At 35.9% G+C, this 23023-nt stretch overlaps 1 protein-coding gene across 1 annotated transcript in view; it reads left to right on the top strand.

Annotated features, from left to right (window-relative positions):
- LOC102804319 (proton-coupled zinc antiporter SLC30A2-like) overlaps positions 1–23023 on the top strand; it is a 238541-nt gene that overhangs the window by 50130 nt on the left and 165388 nt on the right. The window lies entirely within an intron of this gene.

A 23023-nucleotide genomic window follows, 5' to 3' on the forward strand; every position in this document is an offset into this window, starting at 1 on the left:
CCATTTGTATCAATCTGATATATTACCAGTATTATCCCTGTACCTCTGTTGATATTAGCCATTTGTATCAATCTGATATATTACCAGTATTATCCCTGTACCTCTGTTGATGTTAGCCATTTGTATCAATCTGATATATTACCAGTGTTATCACTGTATCTCTGTTGATATTAGCCATTTGTATCAATCTGATATATTACCAGTATTATCCCTGTACCTCTGTTGATATTACCCATTTGTATCAATCTGATATATTACCAGTATTATCTCTGTACCTCTATTGATATTAGCCATTTGTATCAATCTGATATATTACCAGTATTATCCCTGTACCTCTATTGATATTAGCCATTTGTATCAATCTGATATATTACCAGTATTATCCCTGTACCTCTATTGATATTAGCCATTTGTATCAATCTGATATATTACCAGTGTTATCCCTGTACATCTGTTGATATTAGCCATTTGTATCAATCTGATATATTACCAGCATTATCCCTGTACAGCTGTTGATATAAGCCATTTGTATCAATCTGATATATTACCAGTGTTATCCCTGTACTTCTGTTGATATTAGCCATTTGTATCAATCTGATATATTACCAGTGTTATCCCTGTACATCTGTTGATATTAGCCATTTGTATCAATCTGATATATTACCAGTATTATCCCTGTACCTCTGTTGATATTAGCCATTTGTATCAATCTGATATATTACCAGTGTTATCCTTGTATCTCTGTTGATATTAGCCATTTGTATCAATCTGATATATTACCAGTGTTATCTCTGTACCTCTGTTGATATTAGCCATTTGTATGAATCTGATATATTACCAGTGTTATCCCTGTACATCTGTTGATATTAGCCATTTGTATCAATCTGATATATTACCAGTATTATCCCTGTACATCTGTTGATATTAGCCATTTGTATCAATCTGATATATTACCAGTGTAATCCCTGTCCCTCTGTTGATATTAGCCATTTGTATCAATCTGATATATTACCAGTGTTATCTCTGTACATCTGTTGATATTAGCCATTTGTATCAATCTGATATATTACCAGTGTTATCCCTGTACTTCTGTTGATATTAGCCATTTGTATCAATTTGATATATTACCAGTATTATCCCTGTACATCTGTTGATATAAGCCATTTGTATCAATCTGATATATTACCAGTATTATCCCTGTACATCTGTTGATATAAGCCATTTGTATCAATCTGATATATTACCAGTATTATCCCTGTACCTCTGTTGATATTAGCCATTTGTATCAATCTGATATATTACCAGTGTTATCCCTGTACTTCTGTTGATATTAGCCATTTGTATCAATCTGATATATTACCAGTGTTATCCCTGTACATCTGTTGATATAAGCCATTTGTATCAATCTGATATATTACCAGTATTATCCCTGTACCTCTGTTGATATTAGCCATTTGTATCAATCTGATATATTACCAGTGTTATCCCTGTACTTCTGTTGATATTAGCCATTTGTATCAATCTGATATATTACCAGTGTTATCCCTGTACATCTGTTGATATTAGCCATTTGTATCAATCTGATATATTACCAGTATTATCCCTGTACATCTGTTGATATAAGCCATTTGTATCAATCTGATATATTACCAGTATTATCCCTGTACCTCTGTTGATATTAGCCATTTGTATCAATCTGATATATTACCAGTGTTATCCCTGTACATCTGTTGATATAAGCCATTTGTATCAATCTGATATATTACCAGTGTTATCCCTGTACATCTGTTGATATTAGCCATTTGTATCAATCTGATATATTACCAGTGTTATCCCTGTATCTCTGTTGATATTAGCCATTTGTATCAATCTGATATATTACCAGTGTTATCCCTGTACTTCTGTTGATATTAGCCATTTGTATCAATCTGATATATTACCAGTGTTATCCCTGTACATCTGTTGATATTAGCCATTTGTATCAATCTGATATATTACCAGTATTATCCCTGTACCTCTGTTGATATTAGCCATTTGTATCAATCTGATATATTACCAGTGTTATCCTTGTATCTCTGTTGATATTAGCCATTTGTATCAATCTGATATATTACCAGTGTTATCTCTGTACCTCTGTTGATATTAGCCATTTGTATGAATCTGATATATTACCAGTATTATCCCTGTACCTCTGTTGATATTAGCCATTTGTATCAATCTGATATATTACCAGTGATATATCTCTGTACCTCTATTGATATTAGCCATTTGTATCAATCTGATATATTACCAGTATTATCCCTGTACCTCTATTGATATTAGCCATTTGTATCAATCTGATATATTACCAGTATTATCTCTGTACCTCTGTTGATATTAGCCATTTGTATCAATCTGATATATTACCAGTATTATCCCTGTACCTCTGTTGATATTAGCCATTTGTATCAATCTGATATATTACCAGTGTTATCCCTGTACATCTGTTGATATTAGCCATTTGTATCAATCTGATATATTACCAGTATTATCTCTGTACCTCTGTTGATATTAGCCATTTGTATCAATCTGATATATTACCAGTATTATCTCTGTACCTCTATTGATATAAGCCATTTGTATCAATCTGATATATTACCAGTGTTATCCCTGTACATCTGTTGATATTAGCCATTTGTATCAATCTGATATATTACCAGTATTATCCCTGTACATCTGTTGATATTAGCCATTTGTATCAATCTGATATATTACCAGTGTAATCCCTGTACCTCTGTTGATATTAGCCATTTGTATCAATCTGATATATTACCAGTGTTATCTCTGTACCTCTGTTGATATTAGCCATTTGTATCAATCTGATATATTACCAGTATTATCCCTGTACATCTGTTGATATTAGCCATTTGTATCAATCTGATATATTACCAGTGTTATCACTGTATCTCTGTTGATATTAGCCATTTGTATCAATATATTACCAGTATTATCCCTGTACCTCTGTTGATATTAGCCATTTGTATCAATCTGATATATTACCAGTATTATCTCTGTACCTCTATTGATATAAGCCATTTGTATCAATCTGATGTATTACCAGTGTTATCCCTGTACATCTGTTGATATTAGCCATTTGTATCAATCTGATATATTACCAGTGTTATCCCTGTACTTCTGTTGATATTAGCCATTTGTATCAATCTGATATATTACCAGTGTTATCCCTGTACATCTGTTGCTATTAGCCATTTGTATCAATCTGATATATTACCAGTATTATCTCTGTACCTCTGTTGATATTAGCCATTTGTATCAATCTGATATATTACCAGTATTATCTCTGTACCTCTATTGATATAAGCCATTTGTATCAATCTGATATATTACCAGTGTTATCCCTGTACATCTGTTGATATTAGCCATTTGTATCAATCTGATATATTACCAGTATTATCCCTGTACATCTGTTGATATTAGCCATTTGTATCAATCTGATATATTACCAGTGTAATCCCTGTACCTCTGTTGATATTAGCCATTTGTATCAATCTGATATATTACCAGTGTTATCTCTGTACCTCTGTTGATATTAGCCATTTGTATCAATCTGATATATTACCAGTATTATCCCTGTACATCTGTTGATATTAGCCATTTGTATCAATCTGATATATTACCAGTATTATCCCTGTACAGCTGTTGATATAAGCCATTTGTATCAATCTGATATATTACCAGTGTTATCCCTGTACCTCTGTTGATATTAGCCATTTGTATCAATCTGATATATTACCAGTGATATATCTCTGTACCTCTATTGATATTAGCCATTTGTATCAATCTGATATATTACCAGTGCTATCCCTGTACTTCTGTTGATATTAGCCATTTGTATCAATCTGATATATTACCAGTGCTATCCCTGTACTTCTGTTGATATTAGCCATTTGTATCAATCTGATATATTACCAGTGTTATCCCTGTACATCTGTTGATATAAGCCATTTGTATCAATCTGATATATTACCAGTATTATCCCTGTACCTCTGTTGATATTAGCCATTTGTATCAATCTGATATATTACCAGTGTTATCCCTGTACATCTGTTGATATAAGCCATTTGTATCAATCTGATATATTACCAGTGTTATCCCTGTACATCTGTTGATATTAGCCATTTGTATCAATCTGATATATTACCAGTGTTATCCCTGTATCTCTGTTGATATTAGCCATTTGTATCAATCTGATATATTACCAGTGTTATCCCAGTACTTCTGTTGATATTAGCCATTTGTATCAATCTGATATATTACCAGTGTTATCCCTGTACATCTGTTGATATTAGCCATTTGTATCAATCTGATATATTACCAGTGTTATCCCTGTACATCTATTGATATAAGCCATTTGTATCAATCTGATATATTACCAGTGTTATCCCTGTACATCTGTTGATATTAGCCATTTGTGTCAATCTGATATATTACCAGTGTTATCCCTGTACTTCTGTTGATATTAGCCATTTGTATCAATCTGATATATTACCAGTGTTATCCCTGTACATCTGTTGATATTAGCCATTTGTATCAATCTGATATATTACCAGTATTATCTCTGTACCTCTGTTGATATTAGCCATTTGTATCAATCTGATATATTACCAGTATTATCTCTGTACCTCTATTGATATAAGCCATTTGTATCAATCTGATATATTACCAGTGTTATCCCTGTACATCTGTTGATATTAGCCATTTGTATCAATCTGATATATTACCAGTATTATCCCTGTACATCTGTTGATATTAGCCATTTGTATCAATCTGATATATTACCAGTGTAATCCCTGTACCTCTGTTGATATTAGCCATTTGTATCAATCTGATATATTACCAGTGTTATCTCTGTACCTCTGTTGATATTAGCCATTTGTATCAATCTGATATATTACCAGTATTATCCCTGTACATCTGTTGATATTAGCCATTTGTATCAATCTGATATATTACCAGTGTTATCTCTGTACATCTGTTGATATAAGCCATTTGTATCAATCTGATATATTACCAGTGTAATCTCTGTACCTCTGTTGATATTAGCCATTTGTATCAATCTGATATATTACCAGTGTTATCCCTGTACATCTGTTGATATTAGCCATTTGTATCAATCTGATATATTACCAGTGTAATCCCTGTACCTCTGTTGATATTAGCCATTTGTATCAATCTGATATATTACCAGTGTTATCCCTGTACATCTGCTGATATTAGCCATTTGTATCAATCTGATATATTACCAGTGTTATCCCTGTACATCTGTTGATATAAGCCATTTGTATCAATTTGATATATTACCAGTGTTATCCCTGTACATCTGTTGATATTAGCCATTTGTATCAATCTGATATATTACCAGTGTTATCCCTGTACATCTGTTGATATTAGCCATTTGTATCAATCTGATATATTACCAGTGTTATCCCTGTACATCTGTTGATATTAGCCATTTGTATCAATCTGATATATTACCAGTGTTATCCCTGTACATCTGTTGATATAAGCCATTTGTATCAATCTGATATATTACCAGTATTATCCCTGTGCCTCTGTTGATATTAGCCATTTGTATCAATCTGATATATTACCAGTGTTATCCCTGTACATCTGTTGATATAAGCCATTTGTATCAATCTGATATATTACCAGTGTTATCCCTGTACATCTGTTGATATTAGCCATTTGTATCAATCTGATATATTACCAGTGTTATCCCTGTATCTCTGTTGATATTAGCCATTTGTATCAATCTGATATATTACCAGTGTTATCCCAGTACTTCTGTTGATATTAGCCATTTGTATCAATCTGATATATTACCAGTGTTATCCCTGTACATCTGTTGATATTAGCCATTTGTATCAATCTGATATATTACCAGTGTTATCCCTGTACATCTATTGATATAAGCCATTTGTATCAATCTGATATATTACCAGTGTCATCCCTGTACATCTGTTGATATTAGCCATTTGTATCAATCTGATATATTACCAGTGTTATCCCTGTACTTCTGTTGATATTAGCCATTTGTATCAATCTGATATATTACCAGTGTTATCCCTGTACATCTGTTGATATTAGCCATTTGTATCAATCTGATATATTACCAGTATTATCTCTGTACCTCTGTTGATATTAGCCATTTGTATCAATCTGATATATTACCAGTATTATCTCTGTACCTCTATTGATATAAGCCATTTGTATCAATCTGATATATTACCAGTGTTATCCCTGTACATCTGTTGATATTAGCCATTTGTATCAATCTGATATATTACCAGTATTATCCCTGTACATCTGTTGATATTAGCCATTTGTATCAATCTGATATATTACCAGTGTAATCCCTGTACCTCTGTTGATATTAGCCATTTGTATCAATCTGATATATTACCAGTGTTATCTCTGTACCTCTGTTGATATTAGCCATTTGTATCAATCTGATATATTACCAGTATTATCCCTGTACATCTGTTGATATTAGCCATTTGTATCAATCTGATATATTACCAGTGTTATCTCTGTACATCTGTTGATATAAGCCATTTGTATCAATCTGATATATTACCAGTGTAATCTCTGTACCTCTGTTGATATTAGCCATTTGTATCAATCTGATATATTACCAGTGTTATCCCTGTACATCTGCTGATATTAGCCATTTGTATCAATCTGATATATTACCAGTGTAATCCCTGTACCTCTGTTGATATTAGCCATTTGTATCAATCTGATATATTACCAGTGTTATCCCTGTACATCTGTTGATATAAGCCATTTGTATCAATCTGATATATTACCAGTGTTATCCCTGTACATCTGCTGATATTAGCCATTTGTATCAATCTGATATATTACCAGTGTTATCCCTGTACATCTGTTGATATAAGCCATTTGTATCAATCTGATATATTACCAGTGTTATCCCTGTACATCTGTTGATATTAGCCATTTGTATCAATCTGATATATTACCAGTGTTATCCCTGTACATCTGTTGATATTAGCCATTTGTATCAATCTGATATATTACCAGTGTTATCCCTGTACATCTGTTGATATTAGCCATTTGTATCAATCTGATATATTACCAGTGTTATCCCTGTACCTCTGTTGATATAAGCCATTTGTATCAATCTGATATATTACCAGTGTTATCCCTGTACATCTGTTGATATTAGCCATTTGTATCAATCTGATATATTACCAGTATTATCTCTGTACCTCTGTTGATATTAGCCATTTGTATCAATCTGATATATTACCAGTATTATCTCTGTACCTCTATTGATATAAGCCATTTGTATCAATCTGATATATTACCAGTGTTATCCCTGTACATCTGTTGATATTAGCCATTTGTATCAATCTGATATATTACCAGTATTATCCCTGTACATCTGTTGATATTAGCCATTTGTATCAATCTGATATATTACCAGTGTAATCCCTGTACCTCTGTTGATATTAGCCATTTGTATCAATCTGATATATTACCAGTGTTATCTCTGTACCTCTGTTGATATTAGCCATTTGTATCAATCTGATATATTACCAGTATTATCCCTGTACATCTGTTGATATTAGCCATTTGTATCAATCTGATATATTACCAGTGTTATCTCTGTACATCTGTTGATATAAGCCATTTGTATCAATCTGATATATTACCAGTGTAATCTCTGTACCTCTGTTGATATTAGCCATTTGTATCAATCTGATATATTACCAGTGTTATCCCTGTACATCTGCTGATATTAGCCATTTGTATCAATCTGATATATTACCAGTGTAATCCCTGTACCTCTGTTGATATTAGCCATTTGTATCAATCTGATATATTACCAGTGTTATCCCTGTACATCTGTTGATATAAGCCATTTGTATCAATCTGATATATTACCAGTGTTATCCCTGTACATCTGCTGATATTAGCCATTTGTATCAATCTGATATATTACCAGTGTTATCCCTGTACATCTGTTGATATAAGCCATTTGTATCAATCTGATATATTACCAGTGTTATCCCTGTACATCTGTTGATATTAGCCATTTGTATCAATCTGATATATTACCAGTGTTATCCCTGTACATCTGTTGATATTAGCCATTTGTATCAATCTGATATATTACCAGTGTTATCCCTGTACATCTGTTGATATTAGCCATTTGTATCAATCTGATATATTACCAGTGTTATCCCTGTACATCTGTTGATATTAGCCATTTGTATCAATCTGATATATTACCAGTATTATCCCTGTACATCTGTTGATATTAGCCATTTGTATCAATCTGATATATTACCAGTGTTATCCCTGTACCTCTGTTGATATAAGCCATTTGTATCAATCTGATATATTACCAGTGTTATCCCTGTACATCTGTTGATATTAGCCATTTGTATCAATCTGATATATTACCAGTGTTATCCCTGTACATCTGTTGATATAAGCCATTTGTATCAATCTGATATATTACCAGTGTTATCCCTGTACCTCTGTTGATATTAACCATTTGTATCAATCTGATATATTACCAGTATTATCCCTGTACATCTGTTGATATTAGCCATTTCTATCAATCTGATATATTACCAGTGTTATCCCTGTACCTCTGTTGATATAAGCCATTTGTATCAATCTGATATATTACCAGTGTTATCCCTGTACATCTGTTGATATAAGCCATTTGTATCAATCTGATATATTACCAGTGTTATCCCTGTACATCTGTTGATATTAGCCATTTGTATCAATCTGATATATTACCAGTGTTATCCCTGTACATCTGTTGATATAAGCCATTTGTATCAATCTGATATATTACCAGTGTTATCCCTGTACATCTGTTAATATTAGCCATTTGTATCAATCTGATATATTACCAGTGTTATCCCTGTACATCTGTTGATATTAGCCATTTGTATCAATCTGATATATTACCAGTATTATCCCTGTACATCTGTTGATATTAGCCATTTGTATCAATCTGATATATTACCAGTGTCATCCCTGTACATCTGTTGATATAAGCCATTTGTATCAATCTGATATATTACCAGTGTAATCCCTGTGCCTCTGTTGATATTAGCCATTTGTATCAATCTGATATATTACCAGTGTTATCCCTGTACATCTGTTGATATTAGCCATTTGTATCAATCTGATATATTACCAGTGTTATCCCTGTACTTCTGTTGATATTAGCCATTTGTATCAATCTGATATATTACCAGTGTTATCCCTGTACATCTGTTGATATTAGCCATTTGTATCAATTTGATATATTACCAGTATTATCCCTGTACATCTGTTGATATAAGCCATTTGTATCAATCTGATATATTACCAGTATTATCCCTGTACCTCTGTTGATATTAGCCATTTGTATCAATCTGATATATTACCAGTGTTATCCCTGTACTTCTGTTGATATTAGCCATTTGTATCAATCTGATATATTGCCAGTGTTATCCCTGTACATCTGTTGATATAAGCCATTTGTATCAATCTGATATATTACCAGTATTATCCCTGTACCTCTGTTGATATTAGCCATTTGTATCAATCTGATATATTACCAGTGTTATCCCTGTACTTCTGTTGATATTAGCCATTTGTATCAATCTGATATATTACCAGTGTTATCCCTGTACATCTGTTGATATTAGCCATTTGTATCAATCTGATATATTACCAGTATTATCCCTGTACATCTGTTGATATAAGCCATTTGTATCAATCTGATATATTACCAGTATTATCCCTGTACCTCTGTTGATATTAGCCATTTGTATCAATCTGATATATTACCAGTGTTATCCCTGTACATCTGTTGATATAAGCCATTTGTATCAATCTGATATATTACCAGTGTTATCCCTGTACATCTGTTGATATTAGCCATTTGTATCAATCTGATATATTACCAGTGTTATCCCTGTATCTCTGTTGATATTAGCCATTTGTATCAATCTGATATATTACCAGTGTTATCTCTGTACCTCTGTTGATATTAGCCATTTGTATGAATCTGATATATTACCAGTATTATCCCTGTACCTCTGTTGATATTAGCCATTTGTATCAATCTGATATATTACCAGTAATATATCTCTGTACCTCTATTGATATTAGCCATTTGTATCAATCTGATATATTACCAGTATTATCCCTGTACCTCTGTTGATATTAGCCATTTGTATCAATCTGATATATTACCAGTATTATCCCTGTACCTCTGTTGATGTTAGCCATTTGTATCAATCTGATATATTGCCAGTGTTATCACTGTATCTCTGTTGATATTAGCCATTTGTATCAATCTGATATATTACCAGTATTATCCCTGTACCTCTGTTGATATTACCCATTTGTATCAATCTGATATACTACCAGTATTATCTCTGTACCTCTATTGATATTAGCCATTTGTATCAATCTGATATATTACCAGTATTATCCCTGTACCTCTATTGATATTAGCCATTTGTATCAATCTGATATATTACCAGTATTATCCCTGTACCTCTATTGATATTAGCCATTTGTATCAATCTGATATATTACCAGTGTTATCCCTGTACATCTGTTGATATTAGCCATTTGTATCAATCTGATATATTACCAGTATTATCCCTGTACAGCTGTTGATATAAGCCATTTGTATCAATCTGATATATTACCAGTGTTATCCCTGTACTTCTGTTGATATTAGCCATTTGTATCAATCTGATATATTACCAGTGTTATCCCTGTACATCTGTTGATATTAGCCATTTGTATCAATCTGATATATTACCAGTATTATCCCTGTACCTCTGTTGATATTAGCCATTTGTATCAATCTGATATATTACCAGTGTTATCCTTGTATCTCTGTTGATATTAGCCATTTGTATCAATCTGATATATTACCAGTGTTATCTCTGTACCTCTGTTGATATTAGCCATTTGTATGAATCTGATATATTACCAGTATTATCCCTGTACCTCTGTTGATATTAGCCATTTGTATCAATCTGATATATTACCAGTGATATATCTCTGTACCTCTATTGATATTAGCCATTTGTATCAATCTGATATATTACCAGTATTATCCCTGTACCTCTATTGATATTAGCCATTTGTATCAATCTGATATATTACCAGTATTATCTCTGTACCTCTGTTAATATTAGCCATTTGTATCAATCTGATATATTACCAGTATTATCCCTGTACCTCTGTTGATATTAGCCATTTGTATCAATCTGATATATTACCAGTGTTATCACTGTATCTCTGTTGATATTAGCCATTTGTATCAATATATTACCAGTATTATCCCTGTACCTCTGTTGATATTATCCATTTGTATCAATCTGATATATTACCAGTATTATCTCTGTACCTCTATTGATATTAGCCATTTGTATCAATCTGATATATTACCAGTGTTATCCCTGTACCTCTATTGATATTAGCCATTTGTATCAATCTGATATATTACCAGTATTATCCCTGTACCTCTGTTGATATTAGCCATTTGTATCAATCTGATATATTACCAGTATTATCCCTGTGCCTCTGTTGATATTAGCCATTTGTATCAGTCTGATATATTACCAGTATTATCCCTGTACCTCTATTGATATTAGCCATTTATTAAGCGATTTTAAAGCAGAATCTTTTTAGGGGGGGGGGTCACACTGACCACCCTACTACCTAGCTGATCTACCGTTAAATAAAATAGGGTTCAATCCTCGGTTATTGTTAATAACAAAAACATTTTAAAACTCATCATTAAAGTGTGGGTGAATGCTATGAATATTTGTAGTTCTAAAACCTACCTTGATCAAACTCTGGTTGGTTCTAGAAATACCATGAACTAACTTTGGATGGTTCGGGTTATTTTTCAATAAGATAATAATTGCACAATACAATAGTGTGACATCACATGTGTAGTTTCAGTGCATATATTAATTAGATACTTTGGTTGATTATTGCTTTGTACATGGCCATCATGTGTTGACATGGACATATTAGTAACCAGGATGTCAGACTATGCAACCCGAATTGTCTCTAAACTCTATTATTGTAGAATACTTTATTTTAGCTGGAATTAATTTTCGCCAAAAAATACTTTTTGGGTATTTTGTATGAAATTTATTTTCACTGATTTTGACAAGTTGAATGTAAAATATAGGAAAAAAAGGTATATTCGCTGGATTTTATTTTCACTGACTTGTTCCTTCAGCAAAAATATTTTAGCAAAAGTATTTTACAGTAATTAAGGGAAAGATTACATTGCTTAATCTGCCACTCAAGGTTACGTATAAAAGATGACACATTTAAAACTCTATTAAACATAAATACATAGTTTTGACAGTTCATTTAAGTTAAGTCAAAGAAGTGATAGACAGAGAATAAGGTTGGGCAGTCAGGGACTGCTGACGATAATTTATTTTATAAACCGGTGCTTGGTTGGCGCATGAGGAGAAGCCACCATATGAAAGACCCCATAAGGGGACAGTAGTTAGAGGTTTCAATGTAGGGTATTGGTGAAGCTAGTTAAATGTAGGAATTTGAAATAAACAGGAAACGTGTCTAAATAATCTAAATATGCTGTGCTTTTCCAATCACCCATCACACGAACCACTTTTTCTATAATCCCATTGCATAAGGCCCATGTAGCCCCTCCTCTGCGGAAACTGTGCCCTGAGAACTCATTAAGGGGGATAGCCCATGGAGAAGCAAAAACGAAGGTAAGGATTCCAGTGGAATCGATAGGCTCGTTTGGTATTCAGAGAAAAAGTAGCTGCCTGGAGCTGCGCCACACGCTGGTCTAAAGCTGATTCTGTACATGCCACTTGTCGATCTGCTGAGATAAATAATTAAGGGAACAATCAGAGAGATGGCCATGCAGGTTCAGAGAAGTGATTAGGTTGAACGACGTGCGCATAAATTGAGTATATAGTTTATTAAAACGTGACAAGCAATTTGGCTCATGTAGCCGGGAGATAGCATCTGGTATACAGTTAACTCCTGTAATATGTAGTGCCCTGAATGTAAAATTGAAATGATTTGACAGCCAGAAAATCTCGCGTAAAGCCTGCATGACCAGTGAATTTCTACAGGTTCTTTTGTTAATAATAGCCATTGCAGTAGTGCTATCTGTGTAAACAAGTAGTAATTTATTTGCCCAACAATGAGACCAGCGCTTGGCGGCTACTAAGAAAGACGGAACTTCCTTGAAATTAATGTGTAGAGGTCTGGCTTCCAGCCAGTCAATATCCCAGTTAACATACTGCCTGCTCCCATATTTGAGGCATCCATGGCCATGGATTTCTCTGGAATGGGATGATACCAGAAAGAACGATTGAGTCTGCATTTGTGGTTACTTGCTTTAAGTTTACTAGTTGCATCTAGGACCCTATGGAGGGAAGTTCTACCTCCATGGACTACCTGTGCTGCCCAGTTTAGCTTGCCTGCTAGCTGCTGAAGTTACTGTTTAGTTGCTCGCCATTTTAAGGAAAACTCCTGCAAATTTTGGAGAAATACAATTTGTTTATGCCTAGGTAGGGCTACGGTGCCCATCCTGCTATCTATTTCAATGCCCAAAAAGGTTATCTATTGTACCAGCCCCTCAACTTTTTTCCAACTAATGCTGAATCTAAGTTGTCTGAGTAACGATAAAAGAGTATAAAGGGCTACTTGACAAGTATAAAAATCTTCCGAAATAACAAGAAAATCATCAAGAAAAGCTACAATAAAATTAAAACCTCTACGGATCATCATTTGTTTCACAGCTTGTGTGATTGCATTAAAAATATAAGGGGGAGCATTTAGCATTTATTTATGCTTTCCTGAAATTTACTGTATAACAAATTTAAAACAACACATGATTTTTGAACACAGTGTCAGCATATAACTATGCAAGTTTAGGATATCCGTAAATACCAAGTGATGGACTTGGATATGGAAATATGCTGTGTTAATTAGTGTCTAAATGCAAAATTTACAAAAAATAATAATTGAAAAAAATACTAAAAGAATAAATAAAAAAATCAGATAAATAAATTCTCAGTTGAATGATATAATAAATAAATTAAAAAAAATAAATAAATTTGCTTTTGAAACAATCAATAGTGTTTAAAATAAAGTTGAATATGTTTTTTAAATGGACATTTAAACCATATTTAAATTGAGATACCGGGTATTTCGTGACTCCTTAAATACATATAGTATTAGTATGAAAATACGTTGGAATAATTGGAAATTTAATTTAACGTGATATAAATAACTATTTGTTAGTGTACTAATTCTTGTGCAAGCATAGATTAATTAGGTTATATATGGGTATTTAAATTTGCTAGCAGTTATTAGACCTCTCTTGGTAATGATATTTTTCTTGAGGTAATGAAAAATGCAAAAGCCCTTTCACGATACCTTAAAGATACTATCTTTAAATCCTCTGATTAAAAGTTATTATTTTGAAATTTCTTTATTTTTTCAGTTTTACTTGTTATTCTCTTCACCTTACTAAATCCTCTGATGATTTAGTTGTGTAATAAAGTTATATTATATTGTATTGCACCATGGGGCAACACAAAAAAACAAAATTTACATATTAGAAAATCTGATTACAAATACTTGCCTATAGTTATTTTAACAGATGACACATTGCCGAATTATTATAATGTACACATATTGTTTGGTAATTGTAAACTATGCTGCATTGAACAGTTTTTAAACTCATAGTTGCTGTCGACATAGGAAGTAAAGTAAGCAAATAACACCGAATAAACGGCAAGGTAAAGACTATGTCTAATTATAGTAAATACGTACTGCGTGCGTGACTCGAACCGGCGCTCGCGTACGGCACCTAATCGCCTAGCTTCACGCCACTACACGTCTTCCCCTCGGCCACCGGGCATCCCCAAAAAAGGATGCTTAATAACCGAGCTTATTACGTGCAGAGAACGTGAAACCCGTCCACGCGATACGCGCCACACAGCATGGCCAGAATGCGGCAAAGGCCTTCAGATCTGGCTGTAGTAGGATGGTGAAAGTAACGGTACAGCATTTTAACAGTGAATAAGTACTGAGAAATAATTTTTAAACTCATAGTTGCTGTCGACATAGGAAGTAAAGTAAGCAAATAACACCGAATAAACGGCAAGGTAAAGACTATGTCTAATTATAGTAAATACGTACTGCGTGCGTGACTCGAACCGGCGCTCGCGTACGGCACCTAATCGCCTAGCTTCACGCCACTACACGTCTTCCCCTCGGCCACCGGGCATCCCCAAAAAAGGATGCTTAATAACCGAGCTTATTACGTGCAGAGAACGTGAAACCCGTCCACGCGATACGCGCCACACAGCATGGCCAGAATGCGGCAAAGGCCTTCAGATCTGGCTGTAGTAGGATGGTGAAAGTAACGGTACAGCATTTTAACAGTGAATAAGTACTGAGAAATAATTTTTAAACTCATAGTTGCTGTCGACATAGGAAGTAAAGTAAGCAAATAACACCGAATAAACGGCAAGGTAAAGACTATGTCTAATTATAGTAAATACGTACTGCGTGCGTGACTCGAACCGGCGCTCGCGTACGGCACCTAATCGCCTAGCTTCACGCCACTACACGTCTTCCCCTCGGCCACCGGGCATCCCCAAAAAAGGATGCTTAATAACCGAGCTTATTACGTGCAGAGAACGTGAAACCCGTCCACGCGATACGCGCCACACAGCATGGCCAGAATGCGGCAAAGGCCTTCAGATCTGGCTGTAGTAGGATGGTGAAAGTAACGGTACAGCATTTTAACAGTGAATAAGTACTGAGAAATAATTTTTAAACTCATAGTTGCTGTCGACATAGGAAGTAAAGTAAGCAAATAACACCGAATAAACGGCAAGGTAAAGACTATGTCTAATTATAGTAAATACGTACTGCGTGCGTGACTCGAACCGGCGCTCGCGTACGGCACCTAATCGCCTAGCTTCACGCCACTACACGTCTTCCCCTCGGCCACCGGGCATCCCCAAAAAAGGATGCTTAATAACCGAGCTTATTACGTGCAGAGAACGTGAAACCCGTCCACGCGATACGCGCCACACAGCATGGCCAGAATGCGGCAAAGGCCTTCAGATCTGGCTGTAGTAGGATGGTGAAAGTAACGGTACAGCATTTTAACAGTGAATAAGTACTGAGAAATAATTTTTAAACTCATAGTTGCTGTCGACATAGGAAGTAAAGTAAGCAAATAACACCGAATAAACGGCAAGGTAAAGACTATGTCTAATTATAGTAAATACGTACTGCGTGCGTGACTCGAACCGGCGCTCGCGTACGGCACCTAATCGCCTAGCTTCACGCCACTACACGTCTTCCCCTCGGCCACCGGGCATCCCCAAAAAAGGATGCTTAATAACCGAGCTTATTACGTGCAGAGAACGTGAAACCCGTCCACGCGATACGCGCCACACAGCATGGCCAGAATTCTTTGCCGCACAGAATTCTTTGCCGCATTCTGGCCATGCTGTGTGGCGCGTATCGCGTGGACGGGTTTCACGTTCTCTGCACGTAATAAGCTCGGTTATTAAGCATCCTTTTTTGGGGATGCCCGGTGGCCGAGGGGAAGACGTGTAGTGGCGTGAAGCTAGGCGATTAGGTGCCGTACGCGAGCGCCGGTTCGAGTCACGCACGCAGTACGTATTTACTATAATTAGACATAGTCTTTACCTTGCCGTTTATTCGGTGTTATTTGCTTACTTTACTTCCTATGTCGACAGCAACTATGAGTTTAAAAATTATTTCTCAGTACTTATTCACTGTTAAAATGCTGTACCGTTACTTTCACCATCCTACTACAGCCAGATCTGAAGGCCTTTGCCGCATTCTGGCCATGCTGTGTGGCGCGTATCGCGTGGACGGGTTTCACGTTCTCTGCACGTAATAAGCTCGGTTATTAAGCATCCTTTTTTGGGGATGCCCGGTGGCCGAGGGGAAGACGTGTAGTGGCGTGAAGCTAGGCGATTAGGTGCCGTACGCGAGCGCCGGTTCGAGTCACGCACGCAGTACGTATTTACTATAATTAGACATAGTCTTTACCTTGCCGTTTATTCGGTGTTATTTGCTTACTTTACTTCCTATGTCGACAGCAACTATGAGTTTAAAAATTATTTCTCAGTACTTATTCACTGTTAAAATGCTGTACCGTTACTTTCACCATCCTACTACAGCCAGATCTGAAGGCCTTTGCCGCATTCTGGCCATGCTGTGTGGCGCGTATCGCGTGGACGGGTTTCACGTTCTCTGCACGTAATAAGCTCGGTTATTAAGCATCCTTTTTTGGGGATGCCCGGTGGCCGAGGGGAAGACGTGTAGTGGCGTGAAGCTAGGCGATTAGGTGCCGTACGCGAGCGCCGGTTCGAGTCACGCACGCAGTACGTATTTACTATAATTAGACATAGTCTTTACCTTGCCGTTTATTCGGTGTTATTTGCTTACTTTACTTCCTATGTCGACAGCAACTATGAGTTTAAAAATTATTTCTCAGTACTTATTCACTGTTAAAATGCTGTACCGTTACTTTCACCATCCTACTACAGCCAGATCTGAAGGCCTTTGCCGCATTCTGGCCATGCTGTGTGGCGCGTATCGCGTGGACGGGTTTCACGTTCTCTGCACGTAATAAGCTCGGTTATTAAGCATCCTTTTTTGGGGATGCCCGGTGGCCGAGGGGAAGACGTGTAGTGGCGTGAAGCTAGGCGATTAGGTGCCGTACGCGAGCGCCGGTTCGAGTCACGCACGCAGTACGTATTTACTATAATTAGACATAGTCTTTACCTTGCCGTTTATTCGGTGTTATTTGCTTACTTTACTTCCTATGTCGACAGCAACTATGAGTTTAAAAATTATTTCTCAGTACTTATTCACTGTTAAAATGCTGTACCGTTACTTTCACCATCCTACTACAGCCAGATCTGAAGGCCTTTGCCGCATTCTGGCCATGCTGTGTGGCGCGTATCGCGTGGACGGGTTTCACGTTCTCTGCACGTAATAAGCTCGGTTATTAAGCATCCTTTTTTGGGGATGCCCGGTGGCCGAGGGGAAGACGTGTAGTGGCGTGAAGCTAGGCGATTAGGTGCCGTACGCGAGCGCCGGTTCGAGTCACGCACGCAGTACGTATTTACTATAATTAGACATAGTCTTTACCTTGCCGTTTATTCGGTGTTATTTGCTTACTTTACTTCCTATGTCGACAGCAACTATGAGTTTAAAAATTATTTCTCAGTACTTATTCACTGTTAAAATGCTGTACCGTTACTTTCACCATCCTACTACAGCCAGATCTGAAGGCCTTTGCCGCATTCTGGCCATGCTGTGTGGCGCGTATCGCGTGGACGGGTTTCACGTTCTCTGCACGTAATAAGCTCGGTTATTAAGCATCCTTTTTTGGGGATGCCCGGTGGCCGAGGGGAAGACGTGTAGTGGCGTGAAGCTAGGCGATTAGGTGCCGTACGCGAGCGCCGGTTCGAGTCACGCACGCAGTACGTATTTACTATAATTAGACATAGTCTTTACCTTGCCGTTTATTCGGTGTTATTTGCTTACTTTACTTCCTATGTCGACAGCAACTATGAGTTTAAAAATTATTTCTCAGTACTTATTCACTGTTAAAATGCTGTACCGTTACTTTCACCATCCTACTACAGCCAGATCTGAAGGCCTTTGCCGCATTCTGGCCATGCTGTGTGGCGCGTATCGCGTGGACGGGTTTCACGTTCTCTGCACGTAATAAGCTCGGTTATTAAGCATCCTTTTTTGGGGATGCCCGGTGGCCGAGGGGAAGACGTGTAGTGGCGTGAAGCTAGGCGATTAGGTGCCGTACGCGAGCGCCGGTTCGAGTCACGCACGCAGTACGTATTTACTATAATTAGACATAGTCTTTACCTTGCCGTTTATTCGGTGTTATTTGCTTACTTTACTTCCTATGTCGACAGCAACTATGAGTTTAAAAATTATTTCTCAGTACTTATTCACTGTTAAAATGCTGTACCGTTACTTTCACCATCCTACTACAGCCAGATCTGAAGGCCTTTGCCGCATTCTGGCCATGCTGTGTGGCGCGTATCGCGTGGACGGGTTTCACGTTCTCTGCACGTAATAAGCTCGGTTATTAAGCATCCTTTTTTGGGGATGCCCGGTGGCCGAGGGGAAGACGTGTAGTGGCGTGAAGCTAGGCGATTAGGTGCCGTACGCGAGCGCCGGTTCGAGTCACGCACGCAGTACGTATTTACTATAATTAGACATAGTCTTTACCTTGCCGTTTATTCGGTGTTATTTGCTTACTTTACTTCCTATGTCGACAGCAACTATGAGTTTAAAAATTATTTCTCAGTACTTATTCACTGTTAAAATGCTGTACCGTTACTTTCACCATCCTACTACAGCCAGATCTGAAGGCCTTTGCCGCATTCTGGCCATGCTGTGTGGCGCGTATCGCGTGGACGGGTTTCACGTTCTCTGCACGTAATAAGCTCGGTTATTAAGCATCCTTTTTTGGGGATGCCCGGTGGCCGAGGGGAAGACGTGTAGTGGCGTGAAGCTAGGCGATTAGGTGCCGTACGCGAGCGCCGGTTCGAGTCACGCACGCAGTACGTATTTACTATAATTAGACATAGTCTTTACCTTGCCGTTTATTCGGTGTTATTTGCTTACTTTACTTCCTATGTCGACAGCAACTATGAGTTTAAAAATTATTTCTCAGTACTTATTCACTGTTAAAATGCTGTACCGTTACTTTCACCATCCTACTACAGCCAGATCTGAAGGCCTTTGCCGCATTCTGGCCATGCTGTGTGGCGCGTATCGCGTGGACGGGTTTCACGTTCTCTGCACGTAATAAGCTCGGTTATTAAGCATCCTTTTTTGGGGATGCCCGGTGGCCGAGGGGAAGACGTGTAGTGGCGTGAAGCTAGGCGATTAGGTGCCGTACGCCAGCGCCGGTTCGAGTCACGCACGCAGTACGTATTTACTATAATTAGACATAGTCTTTACCTTGCCGTTTATTCGGTGTTATTTGCTTGCATTGAACAGTGATTGTTACTGCAGTGTTTTTAGATTCATCTATAATGTATGGTTTGTGCTGTAATACCAGGTACCATAGTGTACTAATACCATCTGATTTCTGTTGAATTATTTTCTTTAACTTATTGACTTAGTTTGATGTTATCATACTTCATCATGGTGACGAATTAAAATAGTTGTACCTTTGAGTGTTACTTTGTTTGGTTTCCATATTTTTATGTGAATATCTTTAATTCAACAATTGGGTTACTATGGAAACTAAAATATACTATCCTTGTGATAGTGATGATTTTACCTCTGAGGGTATATATACTGCCTTCACAATACAATAGAAATAATTTTGTAAAATGTCTATACACCTTCACAAACTAAATTCAGTTACTGTAGAATACTTTATTTTCGCTTGGAACTTATTTTCGCTGAAGGGATGATTCCGTGAAAATAAAATCCAGCAAATATACTTTTTTTCCTATATTTCACGTTAAACTCATCAAAAATCAGTGAAAATAAATTCCATTCAAAATGCCCAAAATGCCTTTTCAGCAAAAATTAATTCCAGCGAAAATAAAGTATTCCACAGTATTGATATATTGTTTGATTGTTTGTATGGTATGCACCGTTTTCTCCACTGGAAGTAATCATTTAAGATTCAGTGATGCTTTAGTGATTCCTACACAAGAATTTTGTCTGATGTTTGGTGATTTCAAAGAGTATTTTAAGCTACAGAGGTTTAATAAAGACTGCTTTCGTAATGGCAAGACTCACCTCACCTCTTTCTAGACTGCACAGTTTTAAAAAAATTGCCCTAATAATTGTCACACAACTCAATGTACAATTTACCCAATACAAATATAAATACTGTAAAATGTCTAATTTTCACTGGGTTTAAATTTCGCTGATTTACCATTTCAGGCATATTCAGTGGGTTTTAAAGTCACGGTTTTATAATTTAGATAATATGTTCTATGCTAAATTTTATATATTCACTGGGTTTTAATTCAGCGCATTTTCCAGTCAGCGAAATAAGCAAAATTTAAACCCAGTGAATTTTAATTAATTCTTTTATAGTAGTTCACTTTGAATACTGTAAAATACTTTTTGTTCACTTGGAATTAATTTTTGCTATTTTGGCTGAAGGAATGATTTAGTGCAAATAAGATCCAGCGAGTATACCTTTTGACTCCCGTGTGCGAAGCACAAAAAGGGAGTCTTTGCAGTTAGTGTGTCTGTGTGTGTGTGTATCCGCCTGTTCCACTGATATCTCAAGAACCATACATCAGTTTTTGATGAAACTTGGTGCATAGATGCTCTGGGCCAATGCGCAGATTTGATTAGGTTTTGTTAAAAATCCATGCATATTAATTATCTAATTTGCATGATAATTAGCTGATTTTTAGCTGTTCCATGACTGTTCCACTGATATCTAAAGAACCACTCATTGGATTTTTATGAAACTTGGCACACAGATGCTCCAAACTAATGCGCAGATTTGATTAGTTTTGGGTAAAAATCTGTCCAATATTAATTACCTAATTTGCATAATGATTAATCAATTTTCGGCTTTTCCACTGATATCTCAGGTACTAATCATCACATTTCAATAAAACTTGGTACATAGATGTCATAGGACACTGCACAAACCTCATAGTTTTTAGGGTAATATCAGTAGATATTAATTACCTAATTAGCATAATTAATTAATTTTCAGCTTTTGATATTTCAAGTAGTAATCATCACATTTCAATGACACTTGATACATAGATGTCATAGGACACTGCACAGACCTGGTAGTTTTTAGGGTAATATCAGTAGATATTAATTACCTAATTAGCATAATTAATTAATTTTCAGCTTTTGATATTTCAAGTATTAATCATCACATTTCAATGACACTTGATACATAGATGTCATAGGACACTGCACAGACCTGGTAGTTTTTAGGGTAATATCAGTACATATTAATTACCTAATTTGCATAATTAATTAATTTTCAGCTTTTGATATTTCAAGTAGTATTCATCACATTTCAATGACACTTGGTACATAGATGTCATAGGACACTGCACAGATCTGATAGTTTTTAGGGTAATACGAGTACATATTAATTACCTAATTAGCATAATTAATTTTCAGCTTTTGATATTTTGAGTAGTAATCATCACATTTCAATGAAATTTGGTACATAGATGTCATAGGACACTGCACAGACCTGTTAGTTTTTAGGGTAATATCAGTATATATTAATTAGCTAATTTGCATAATTAATTTTCAGCTTTTGATATTTCAAGTAGTAATCATTACATTCCAATGACACTTGGTACATAGATGTCATAGGACACTGCACAGACCTGATAGTTTTTAGGGTAATATGAGTACATATTAATTACCTAATTTGCATAATTAATTAATTTTCAGCTTTTGATATATCAAGTAGTAATCATATTTCAATGAGACTTGCTACATAGATCTTCTAGGATTATGCAAAGACCTGATTAGTTTTAATTGGATATTAATTACCTAATTTGCATAATGTTCCACTGATATATAAAGAACCACAAATTGGATTTTAATGAAACTTTTAAAGAGAACTATGCAGAAACCAAATTAGTTTTTGGTAAATATTTATGCTTATTAATCACCTAATTAATATAATTAATTAACACTGATATCTCAATTACTGATCATCACATTTGAATAAAATTTGGTGCATAAATGCTCTAGGACAATAGACAGGCCTGATTAATTTTGGGTTAAAATTTGTTCATATTAATTCTCTAATTAGCATAATAATTCATAATTTTTTTGTTCTGTTCTGTTCATATTAGTTACCTGATTTACATAATTAGTTTTCAGCTTTTCCATCAATATC

The sequence above is a fragment of the Saccoglossus kowalevskii genome, chromosome 14 (genome assembly GCF_978046115.1).
Source record: "Saccoglossus kowalevskii chromosome 14, keSacKowa6.1, whole genome shotgun sequence".
Classification (NCBI taxonomy): Eukaryota; Metazoa; Hemichordata; class Enteropneusta; family Harrimaniidae; genus Saccoglossus; species Saccoglossus kowalevskii.